Genomic DNA, 12680 nt, shown 5'->3' on the forward strand with positions numbered 1-12680 from the left:
CTGCCCATCAGCTTGCTGGTTTCAGAAATCGGACCAAAGACTTGAGGTTTTAGCGGAATTGATAAGAGCAAAGCCAGCATAAGAGCCCTTGCTTTGATGCGCGTTATAATAGCCAGCAAACCCCACCGTGGGCAGCCTTGAGAGCAGACCACTGCTCTGAGGAATACTTAGTTCTTTGGGGCTGATTATGGCTTATTGAGGCAGAAAACTTGTTCCAGTTCGAACTCTTTGAATTCCTTGTTCCCTCAATAGTGTGTCCGAAAAGAGCCTTCAATGTTTCATGTCGCAAAATCACCGCCGGCCTAAATTGTCCCTATTTCTCTTTTGCATATGGTGTGCAAGAAAATTTTCAGCTCTCCTCCTCAGCGCCATCATGCTTTGATATGGGCAACATTGCCATAACAGCCTGCATTGAGGAACTTACATTTTATTCTCCTTTTCAGTGTACATAAAAATCCCAGCTTAGTCCTTTTTTGTCTTTGCGATCCTTTGAACCCTTTCAAGCCATGTTTCAAGACTTTCTGGGCTTTGACGGGGCCAGGCATTCACTGTAAAAGCAGTCAATGCCTCAGTGAGACCACAAGCAAAACTGTGAGTGTCTTAAGAGCAGGGACCACACAACTCTTGTGAGTATTTGCATATTTTAGCAACTCTGTTGCGTGCGAACCTCAAAGCCAAGAATCTGCTCCTTCATTTCCTTCCGTCAAAGTCTCGGGCTGCGTACTTTTCTGAACAGAGCGTCACCTGTTGTGAATTCCTGGGAGCTGGGGTGTGCGTATGGGAGCGGACCCTGGAAGATAGCGGTCTGCGAGCGTGTGCTTGCGTTTCGGAGTCGTGGCTCGATATCTTCATTAGAGAATATGTTTACATGGCAGTGCGCGATTCTAGAATAAAGTGCTGATTCAGACACAAAAGCATCTACCCTGAAGTAGCCAACTGCGGCTCAAAGAGAGCAAGGCCAAAGCTGGACTGCTCTGTTCATTTTCCAGTCCAGTAGCTGGAGTAATCCAGCTTCGCCAGCTGCTAACAAGATTGGGTCTGAAGTTTACCTCCACAATGAGATAATCAGATTACCAGCCACAAAGATCAAATAATGACCCAGCTTTCGAGCAAGTTCAGCAGGCCCTTGATAACACTGTGTGGTCCTTGAGGCTTGATTAAAAAATTAAATGGCTAAACTTTGCCTCAATATTTTGCGTGGGGATTTTGAGTGACTCGATGATTCTTTTCATGGTGCACTTTCCTATTCTGCTGCTGGTTTGAAATTAAGAGGTAGGAGGAGAGGATGCTCCCGCTGTGCAGTTGTTCTTGAGCTGGGCTGTAAATGAAGCATGTAGAATTTTTAATTTGGGGGCGTAAGCAAGACAAGGCAAACGCGAAATCATTCCTGAGCAAGGCGTTGGGCTGTAACAAAAACAGCCACCTTTGCCTCCGCTCCATGTCGTCCGCCTTTGGTCCAGCGTGGATTTGGTCTTTCTCTCCCAGGCCACAAATGTTTGAAAGTTTTTGGTTTTGGCCACTAGATGATAGCTGTTTTCAGTGGTAAAGGGATTATTCTGAGAGGCATACAAATGTGATTGTCTCACAGCAGATGGTGCTCAAGGCTTCACCTTTGAGAAAAGTTAATTAAGCCAAGCATATTGTGCCCATAGAGGGAAAACGTAGATGAATATTGAGCAAGCAAACTCAGTGTCTCCTTTTTTCATGCCTTTGCAATGGGACACAGAATCCCATTGAAAAAGAATTATGTACAGAATCAAATTAATTCACATCCAACTTTCCTCTCTTCCCACGTTTTAACAGGGGTGCACACCAGGCCCTTCAGAAGTTTTGTCCACAATCAATGGGCCACACTGCGGTGTCCACTAAATTAAATGAACCAGTGCAGAAGAATCTCTTGTGAGATATTAAAAGGGTGAAAGGCTGTTTAATTCAAATCCTTCCGTAGAGTCTTTTCACAGCCCCCTTTCCATAGTACAGTATAAATTATTAACTAACTCCTTTCATCTCAGATCAATTTACAAAACAGAAACAATTACCCCTTGTTAATGAGAGTGAACGCTTCTAATAATTAGGAAAGTTGTGTTTGATTCTGTTTCCTCACAGGCCCTTGTTTACAGTCTCATTTAGAGCTGCACGCAAAGCGAAATAAAACAGGACTTCTCAGTTTGAGAAATGGCGGGTTGAGAAACTCATGGGCTTTGCATGTCAATGAGTGTTGTTGGAGCCACTGCTACCTGCCAGCGCTCAGCTAACTCCGCTCTTTGACGGTGCCCGCGCAGGTCCCGGGTCGGGGGAGGGCTGCTTTGCAGCGTGGGGGTCTGGCAAGACGTGTACATCCCACCTCGGCACATGGCAGGTACTTGTCGATGGACAGACTTACCTCGAGGAGAAGGACAAAGGGTGTGACGGCGGCTTCCTGCCATGCTGAGGGGTTTGAGGCCTCAGGCAAGCTCCCTGGGCTTAACTTTATCTTTCCCTTCAGCATCAGTGACGAATCCCAGAGGATAAAGGTAGACTTTAGACACCAAAGGAGCCCCGAGACTCACATAGAAAGGCACATTTTCATCTCAATTGGATAAAAAGGGGCCAGAGGAAATGACTCAGATCCCTGAAAGAAAAGGCCAAGGCTGAGGTAGGCCTAGCAGCTGGGCTTCTGCACCTGGCCAGCCCTCCTTCCCATGACCGGCCAGCCCCCGGCCGCAGCTTTATGCCGGTTTCTCGGGGTGCATTCTGAGAGCCGTGCAGCGACTGCAGAGCTTGAAGAGGAGCGGGAGGCCGTCGTTGGGAAGAGACGGGAAAGACAGCATCGGCCAGCCGTGGCCAGCGTGCTCAGTAGGAGGGCTTCCTTGGCCGTAGGAAAACAAGAAAACCAAAGTAGGAAGAATTTCGGTAACCACATCCATCACAGAGAAGTAATTTTATAGGAGGGACCACGCAGATTATTCCTTGTGGTGGGATACGCCAGCTGACCACTGGGAAAAGAAACTTATTCGAGAACCTGGAAATGATCAACAGAGCAGGCAGGAGTGGCCGTCTAAGTGCTCTGCCAAGAGGACTTTATTTTAGGAGCCTCGTTGGAGAAATGAAACCCTTCATCGCTCATTTTTTTAGAGATTGCATTTACCAAAACCTGCTGTAGTCAAGCACCTGGATATCATTGCACGTATGCTATGTCTTTTCCCCTACACTTGGAAAGACGGACGCTTTTGGTTTTCGAATAGTTTCAGTTATGAAGATGGTACAGCGAGTTCCCACATATGCCATACTGACTTTCCCCTGTTGCTAACATTTTCCATGAGTGTGATACATTTATTATGATCAATGACCCAATAGTGAGTCGTTTTAAAAATAAAGTCCATTGCGTATTCAGACTTTCTCGGTTTTTCCCTAACGTCCCTTTTCTGTTCCCGGATATTATATGACATTTATTTGTCCTCTTGTCTGTGGAAATTTGCTTGTCTTTAATGACCTTGCAGTTAAAGGAGTACTGGCCAGGTACATTTTAGAATATCTTTTGGAGTTCCCTTTGTGGTTCAGTGGGTCAAGAACCCAACTAGGATCCATGAGGATGTGGGTTTGATCCCTGGCCTCGCTCGGTGGGTTAAGGATCTGGCATTGCCACAAGCTGTGGTGTAGGTCACGGATGTGGCTCAGATTCTGCATTGCTGTGGCTGTGGTGTAGGCCGGCAGGTGCAGCTCTGATTGGACCCTTAGCCTGGGAACATCCATATGCTGCAGGTGTGGCTATAAAAAGAAAAAAAAAAAAGACTATTTTTGAATTTGTATGATTATCTTATGATTAGATCTGGGGTTATGGAATTTGGGGAGGAATAACATGGAGATAAAGTGCCATTTCCGTCACATGCTCTCAAGTGTAAACAGTGTCAACGGGACATCACTATTGATGTTAAATTAGCCTCGATCACCGGCTGATGGAGTTTTGTCACGTTTTTCTACTGTGCAGTTACTCTTCCTCCCTCCTTTTCATACTCTCCTCTGTGGAAGGAAGTCCCTCTGCACAGCCCACTCTTCAGATGTGGAGAGTTATGCTCCTGCTACGGTAAGGATGGGGTGTCTATGTAAGTTACCTTGAATTCTTGTGCATGGAATAGTTCTCTCCTTTCCCCAATTTATTTATTTATTCAGCCATTTATTTGTATCAGTATAGCCTCAAGAACACTCATTTTATACTTTGGGTTGTGGTCGGCTACTACTTGATTGTGTTGTTTAAACTGTTTGGGCCACTGGGGGTCTTGGCCGCTGGGGGCCTTGGCCGTTGGGAACTTTTTCCGTCAGTTCCAGGGTCCCTTTCATAAACCTCTCGGTTTTTGGGGGGAGGAGGGAGCATTTCCTTATTTTCCCACACCATCAGATGTCCCAGGCTCATTGTGTATACACCACGCCTGCGCCCTAGCGTCAGCCTAGAATCATTTCATTAGGAATCTCCGTTCTCGTTTATCGAAGAGTGGGATTAGACACCAAGATCGGGGTACTAAGGGTGTTGCATCATTTTAAAAAGACCCATTAAGGAGGAGACTGTGTAAGAAATCCTACATCTGATAACATTCCTCCGTCCAGCCAGCCAGCCACCCACCCACCCACCCATCCATCCATCCACCCACCCATCCAGCCAGCCAGCCAAACATTCATTGCAAAAGTCTTTTCAGAAGCTCACATCAGTGCAAGCTCAGTGCTAATACTGGTGATACAAACTAAAGAGTACTATTTGTTTGTATGCAAGTTCTCAGTTGGCTAGTAGCAGAAGCTTAGACATTACACAAGTACCATGATAAAATCTTGCTTGTTCAATTTTACTTGACAAATATTTATCATATGTGCAGTTGATATTGTTCCAGGTACTTGAGATACAAGGAGACATATAGCCGAATTGCTGCCTTCAAGGAACTTATATTTGAGTGAGCCAGGATGGGTGATCAAAGAACACAAGGAAACAGGCAATCAAAATACAGTGTGATCTGAGGTGTGGAGTCTCTTCTTAATTTGCAGTTTGGAATTTGTCCCCTCCCCAAGTAGCTTTCCAAAAGACAATCTCTAAGAACAATATCCTAGTCCCCCAAGGCCTGTAGAAGCAGTAAATCTAGCCTCAGTCTCTCGTGGTGTCTGCCTCCCTCATGTGCTCAGAAGCCCTTCAGGGTTTTACTCACAGACACGGGGTTTGCCCTCTCTCACCACCAGAGCTTGGCTTGTGCAGCGTGTCCCATCCCTGCTCCCCGGAGGTGCCCCTCCCAGAGTGCCCGGGCCCAGCTTTGAAGACCCTTTTCTCACTGCCGCCACCCGCTGGAGCTGGAGCGCGTCACTGTCCCTGTCTGGGAAGCACTGAGTTGGGGCTAAGAACTTCCCTGGGCCTGTTTGCTCAAACAGGGACTCTCCCCTCACTTAGGGCTTTTCTGAGACCGAAGCAGCAGCTCAGATGTAACTATTTACATTGCGATAGAAGGAATTAATGTATATGAAAACTCCCATTAACTTGTCTGCCTTTGTACGGATTGATAGACCTGGAGCTGTACCTCATTTGGGTCTACGAATGGACGACTTTGGCCAAAGCTGTTAACAGCAGGATTGAGCCTGTAGAGGGCCCTTGGGTCTCCATGTCCTTGGTATGTGACCTTGGCGAAGTCTTTAATCTCGCCTCTGGAAGGAGCAGGGGAACGATGTGTTTGCTCACTCGCTTGTGGTGCTGTTGTGCGTATCCATTGACTTCGTCGTGTTTTCACGTGGAAAGTGTGATGATAACAGTCACACTATTACACACTATTAATAATTATTTTTATCAGTGAAATACTCGTGGAGTTTAGAGCACATGACTTTGGAGCCAGACAAACCTGGGTTTGAGGCCCAGCTCTGTGACTTTGAGGAAGCGATTTTCCTTTCTGAGCCTCAACTGCTTCATCTAGAAAATGGGCAATAGTTCCCCTTATGTTTCAGTGGAAAGGAACCTGACTAGCATCCATGAGGATGCAGGTTCAATCCCTGGCCTCACTTAGTGGGTTAAGGATCCAGCACTGCAGTGAGTGGTGGTGTAGGTCACAGACACAGCTCAGATCTGGCATTGCTGTGGCTGTGGTGTCGGCCAGCGGCTACAGCTCCAATTCAACCCCAAGCCTGGGAACTTTGATATGCCACAGGTGAAGCCCTAAAAAGACCAAAAAAGAAAAAAAAAAAAAAAAAAGGAAAGAAAGAAAATGGGCAATAGGGCTGATCTTAGAAAAGGAGCCACAACATTCATGATTGGGTGCTTGGCGTCACGGACTGGATATGTGCGTCCCTCTAAACTGACATGTTGAGACCATAACCTCCGACAGGATGGTCTTAGGGGGTGGGGCCCCCGAGATGAGGTTAGTGCCCTTACATGAAGGGAAGGAGCCCAGCCCTCTCTCTCCACCTTGCGAGGGCACAGCAGGAAGGCTGCCGCCTCGCCCAGAAGGGGCTCTCTGCAGAATAGGGCCATGCTGAGCCTCTGCTCTCACGTTTCCAGAGCAGCAGCCCGAGATGACAAAGGCGCTTGGGCTAAGGTTATTTACTGTCATTATTAGCACAACACCGTGGCAGACTCACACCTAAGAGAAGCATTCAAAGACGTGATATTTGTGAGGGTTAAATGACATGCTTGATTCGTTGCACAGATATTTACTGATATTTTCTAGATGCTAGAGAATATTAGGTGGGAACCAAGCAGACAAAAACTCCCATCTGTGTGGAGCTAACATGCTAATGGTAGGAGAGAAACAATTAAAAAAATAATAAAGTACCGTGGGTAGCCTGTTTGATGATACTGGGTGTTCTGAACAAGGATGAAAGAGGGGGGAGGGATTTCTGGGGTTAAGTAGGGGGCGGTCGAGGCCTCAGTGAGAAGGTGGCCTTTGGGGAGGGACCTGATGGAGCTGAGGGAAAGGCGGGAGCGCTTCTGAGGCAAAGGGAAGAAGAGATTGAAGCGCCTGAGGTGAGAGCTGACAGCAGGTGCGGCAGGACCCGGAGCTTCCTGATTGAGGCACAGGCACAGACAGGGAGTCTGTCCAAGACCTGGTTCTGGTTTCTTCTTAGAATGTTTATCCCAAACAGCCAGCTTGAGATGGATGTAGGGATTCTCTCGCAAGCTGGCCCCCAAAACTGGCCACAGAAACTGCCACATGGCTTCACCCTAAGCCTGCTCTTGAAGGCACCGTCCATCTGGGCTGGCCTGGTTTTCAACCAAAAATACTACAATGACACTTCTTTTTGCCTGCAGTTTCTAAAAATATGCCTAACCAACCCCAAATCCTTACTATGCTGTAGGGATGAGATTCTCAATTTAAAAAGAAAAAAAGAGGGCCCACATTGCCTGGAGATCTGGGGCCACGGCCTGCAGCGACATTGCAAGCCTGACATTTCCTGAAAGCTTGAGTTTAACCCAAGGAATGTCAAATTTACAGTATACATTCGATTTTTGTGAAATATTAAACATTCAAAAAAGCAAACCCTTCAAAGTAAGTTCTGTTTATTCTAAAGCTTTGTGTACCAGTTAGTACCCTGCCACGTGCCTTCTTTGGAAGTATAAAAAATTGGACTGGCTCCGAAGTAGAATGACGTTGGTTTCCAGGCTAAATACTCTGTTCAAACTGTATCATATTTATAAAGCCTGTGAGTGGGAATTTGCATATGCAAATTGTAGCCAGTGCCTGGTTTCCTCGAAGGCGAATTGTTTACAACATACAGTTTTCCAAAGTGGTTCAACATTGCCTCTTTTTTGGACACGCTTCTTTTTGCCTCCTGCTTTCTTGTTCTTTTTAATTGAAATAGCTTTGACATAAAACATTGTTGTTTGATACATTTATGTATTGCAACATGATTGCCATTGTAGTGTTAGCTTGCAAGTCTACCATGTCATGTAATTATTCCTTTGTGGTGGTGGGAATAATTAAGATCTAGTCTCTTGGCAAGTTTGATGTTTATAATACAATATACTTTCTTTTCCCTCTGACTTCTCACTCCTGGCAGTGCTTCTCCTTTTTGTATTCAGATCTCTTTTTGTCTTCTTATGTTATTTAAAAATGTATTTGCTGAAGACAGGCTGCCTTCCTTTTATTTTATACCATTTTATTTGTTTTTTAGCTGATAAACTGAGATACACTGCCTGGGATGTGAATCTTACCTCTATTCTTTATTGGCCCTGTAGCCTGGACAACTTATTTAATTTTTCTATGCTTGGTTCTTTATTTTAAAATGAGGCTACTCGTAGAATCTGTCTCCCAGGACTCTTGTGAAGATTAAATGAGTAAAATGCCTGCAAAATGCTTAGAACAGTGCATGCCATATAGAAAGGGATCAATAAGCATTGTGTGTTGTCTCTTACTATTACTGTCTGCTTTTTAACATCCTGGATCACGGGCGCTTCCTCTTGCTCCACTCCAGGTGATCTGGCTGCTCTCCTCCCTACAAACTCTAGTCCTTCTCACTGCAGTGTGACGATTTGATTACAAAGCCGTGTCTCTCCCGTTAGATAAGTGGTTTTAACCCTCTGTAAAATTGTGCCCACTGCCCTCCAGGGGGCATTGGGCAATGTCTGGAGACACTGTCGGTTGTCACATTTTGATAGCACAACTGAGGCAGAATGCCACTGGCATCGAGAGGGTAGAAGCCAGGGGTGGTGCTAAACTGCTCACTGTCTTGCAGTGCACAGGACAGCCCCACAACAAAGCATTCTTCTGCCCCCCATGGCAATAATGTCCTGCTTGGGGACCCCTAGGCTGTGAATCCAGAGGACACGTCTCCTGAGATAATGCCGGGTCCAGAGCAGGCACCCAGACTGTTTATTGGATCAGTTGTCGCATGAATACTGTAGATGCAGAGGACGTGGCATTTCCAGTGGTAGTTCCGCCTTCATAAAGACTCTGACGTTCGCATCGTTATCAAGTGTTGATCATAAAACTCAAGAAGACAGCACTGATAGCTTTGGAGGAGAGGCTATGGCTGATGGTGGGTATATCTAAGCATATTTAATTTCCATCTTTTTTGGTAGCAAGGGGCCATCAGTGAGGGCCTAATTCATACAGATCCTCTGATTTTTGGCCTCTATGAGATCCCTCCCCAAGAAGAATCCTAAGAAGATTTCTCATCTTTTTTATCCCTCCCTCCTCCTTCGCTTGGCTTCCCTCACTCTGACCATCAGAAACGGCCGGAAGGGACAAGATTCCCCAACCCTCTCCCGTCACTTCTTGAATTGCTGAGCGAATCAGCACAGGGCAGCGTCTCCTTTTTCCTCTGCCCTCGCCGGTTGCCACCAGTCTGGGGACGGAGGGAGGAAATGACTAAAAACTGAACGAAGGCCTCCAGCAGGGCTATGAGGAGATCTAGCCCATTTTTAGCACCTTTTAATGTGAAAATGTCTCTCAGCAGGACTCCCCCTCATTGTTTGTTTAGTTATATGCCCAGGAAGTGGACATAATTTTCTTGAATTATTCCTGCCAGACGCTAAATTATATCTCAAAGAGCAAACCTTTAGGTTTTTTTCTTCACCATTCATTTTCCTTTTTGCTGTCACACCAAGCCTTGGCTGGCTGATCCAGCTGAAGCAATTTTCTGACTAAATTCCAGTGGAAGTGGAAAAAAAAAAACAGCCAGTTTAGAGAATAAGCAAGAGGATTGAGTCGTTAAAACTAATATAGGGATGAGATCCAGGATAGAATCCAGTTAAGTTTCCTTAACATTCTGAACTGTCCCCATGAATCCAAAGAGAGAAACCACCCCAGGAGGAGGGCCCCGAAACTGTCCTGGCTCAGGTCTGCCAAGTGGAGGGTGACAGTGTGGGCCTGGCTCACTGTCTGTTTGAAGTCGTCATTGAGCAGAAAAAAGAATGGGTTTGTATCAGAAGAGAGAGAATTTATGTCCTGCTGTGTTAAACAATGAAAGCTGACATTGGTTGTAAACCGAAGACCTATTAAGGAGAGGAAGAAATCATAAAATAAAGGAATAATTGCTAATCTTTGAAATTATTTCCGAGCTACTTCTGTTATTTACAAGAACTGTCTGTTTTTGTCCAGTCTGAACCTTGTTGATACATGAATGTTCGTTACTTCATTCAGCAAATAGGCACAGACTGGCTTTAGGCACTGGCTGGAAGCTGGCACTCAGAAATGAAAGCCCCGTAGCTTTAGGAGGTGTCCTGTTACCTACAGAGTAATCCCATCTGGTTGTGACTCAGTGTCTTTATCTGTCATCTGTTTTGGTGATGACTCCAGCTCTTACTCGCCGCCGCCGCCGCCGTGAGAGTCAAAGGAGATACTTGATAGAAGAGCATGTTCACTGGGAGCTGAAAACCACTATACATTTTGATGATTATTTTGTTTTTAGGGGCCAAGTATGGGAGCGGCTTACACCACCTCTGCCCACGTCTCACTGACCAAAGCACGGTCCAGTTAACCACGAGTGCAGCTGGGAAGGTGACGGAGCACACGGGTATTGGGTGAGCACTGATTAACCCTGTTTTAGAGGGATGGGGAAGAGGGGAGGTGTGCTGCCTAAACGCCTTTCGGACCTCCAGAATGAAGTCGTGGTCATCCTTCACATGGTCACGGGCACTTGCACACGCGTCCCTGTGCGTGCAGAGGTCAGTTATAGGTGTGAAACTTACTTGGTTACTTTACTAGGCGCGTCACAGCAGGCAATTTCCTAAACCTTTCTGAGCATAGTTTCCTCGTTTGTGACATGGGATTGGCCATACCTGTCTTGGAACCTTTTAGGAAGATTGGAAATAAATACGGGGAATGCCTTTGCTCAGTGCCTGTCACCACGTAGGTATTCAGAAAATAGAACATTTAAGGTTTCTAGCAACTTCCTGGGGTCGTAAGTGCGTGTGGAGATGGATAACATGCCTTTGCCAAAGAGACAGCTGGCAAACGGGGGAGCTGAGTCTAGACTCCGATGCCGTCGCGCCGAGCCTGACGGGCCTGCCCTCACAGCACCCCTCCCGTGTTAATTGCTCACCAGAAGTTGAGTCGTCCCTTGGAATGGTTCCTGAATTGTCGTTGCATCTCTGTTTCTTATGACGGCCTCTGTTTGGATTTAGGCACTATTTTAACTGGTGCCTCTCCTCCTGGTGTCCTTCCTGCTCTCATCTTTTTTTTTTTTTTTTTTTTTTGCCATTTCTTGGGCCACTCCCTCGGCATATGGAGGTTCCCAGGCTAGGGGGTCTAATCGGAGCTGTAGCTGCCGGCCTACACCAGAGCCACAGCAACACGGGATCCGAGCCGCATCTGCAACCTACACCCCAGCTCACGGCAACGCTGGATCCTTAACCCACTGAGTGAGGCCAGGGACCGAACCCGCAACCTCATGGTTCCTAGTTGGATTCGTTAACCACTGCACCACGGACGATGGGAACTTCCCTGCTCTCATCTTTGATGAATCTTCCAGACGGATCATTTTCCTTCCCTTAGAACTTCCTCTATCTACTATAGCAACTCTAAACCCCCTCTGCCTGTTTGTTAAGGTCTTCTGTAATCTGTCCTTTGTAAGGAGACTCGTGGGGCCTGGGGAATGGGGTCAATTATACGCGCGTGGCCGGGCAGAAGAAGGAGATGCAGCATCTGTTGGGGTCCCAGAGCCCACGTTTGTCCCTCCTTCTCCCCAGTGCTTACCTGTTCTACACCAATGATTGGCCGACTTCTCCTGTAAAGGGCAAGATGATAAATGTTTTAGGCTTTGTGGATCTCAGGGTCTCTCACAACTACTCAACTCTGCCTTGTGCGGAAGCCCCCCTAGACTCTATAAACAAATCAATGTCTTGTTCCAAGAACACTCATACAATAGGCGGCTGGCCGGAGCTGGATAACCCCAGTTCTACCCTGCGGCTTCATTCTGCCTGTCTTGTCTTCTCTTTCCCTTTGTTCCTGGCCCAAACTCTCTCTTCCACATGGACTGGCCTTCTTGCTCTCATATGTCATCCACACACGGCATGAACGTTCCATTTTTCTCTGCCTTTGCTTGCAGAACTCCAGAACCTTGAAAGCCCTTCTTTCTAACTAGTCCGACACTCTCATCATTAACCCTGTTGTCTGACCTCTTTTCCAGTCTCAACCGTAGCGACTGTAGCATTTAATCATGTAAAGGTGTTTATTGTGCTCTCTAATTGCTTAATGTGCATCCTAGCTTCCCCAAAGTAAGCACACTCCTGTATGCCCAAATTGTGTCTAAAACAATGTAATTAGATATTACAAAATAAATAACAACCCGATTCATTTTTTTTTGAACCTATATGTTGCTCCAGCAATTTGAACTAGGAACTTGGCAGAATATTTAGATTAATTTAGAAAGATTCTGTGGAAGATAGTGATCAAAAGTTAAAAAAAATGGTGCCCAGTAAAACAACGCAGTAGAAATATCTAGAGTGTCATTTTCATATTTTTAGCTTGGGTACAGAAATCCTCTTACAGTTTTCCATGGATTCATCTGAAGAATTATCTGCTTTGGAGCTAATCCTTTCAAATATCCCAGTCCCACTGTTTTTGGCACATTAACTTGCCAATGCTCCAGGCCTAGAAAAAAACAAAACAAAACAAAACAGAATTTTTCAGCTGGAGCATTATGGCTTAAATATGGAGGGACTTCTTTGAAATGTAATGTGACAGTGGCAGCAGCTAATGGATTCCTATTTCCCAGTTTTTTCACCTATTTCTAAAAAG

The 12680-nt window shown here is 46.0% G+C and overlaps 1 long non-coding RNA gene across 5 annotated transcripts in view; it reads left to right on the forward strand.

Moving 5' to 3' along the window:
• Positions 1-12680, forward strand: part of LOC102158810 (uncharacterized) — a 349547-nt gene that overhangs the window by 84653 nt on the left and 252214 nt on the right. For all 5 annotated transcript variants that reach the window (XR_014844843.1, XR_014844842.1, XR_002343784.2 and 2 more), the window contains exon 3: positions 10351-10462. This is a non-coding gene — a long non-coding RNA (uncharacterized LOC102158810). The remainder of the gene's footprint in view (positions 1-10350; positions 10463-12680) is intronic.

Source organism: Sus scrofa, chromosome 4 (genome assembly GCF_054392235.1).
Source record: "Sus scrofa isolate SSC_HxYL_T2T_F1_AM1 chromosome 4, Sscrofa_HxYL_maternal_Yorkshire_Landrace_v2.0, whole genome shotgun sequence".
In the NCBI taxonomy this organism is placed as follows: Eukaryota; Metazoa; Chordata; class Mammalia; order Artiodactyla; family Suidae; genus Sus; species Sus scrofa.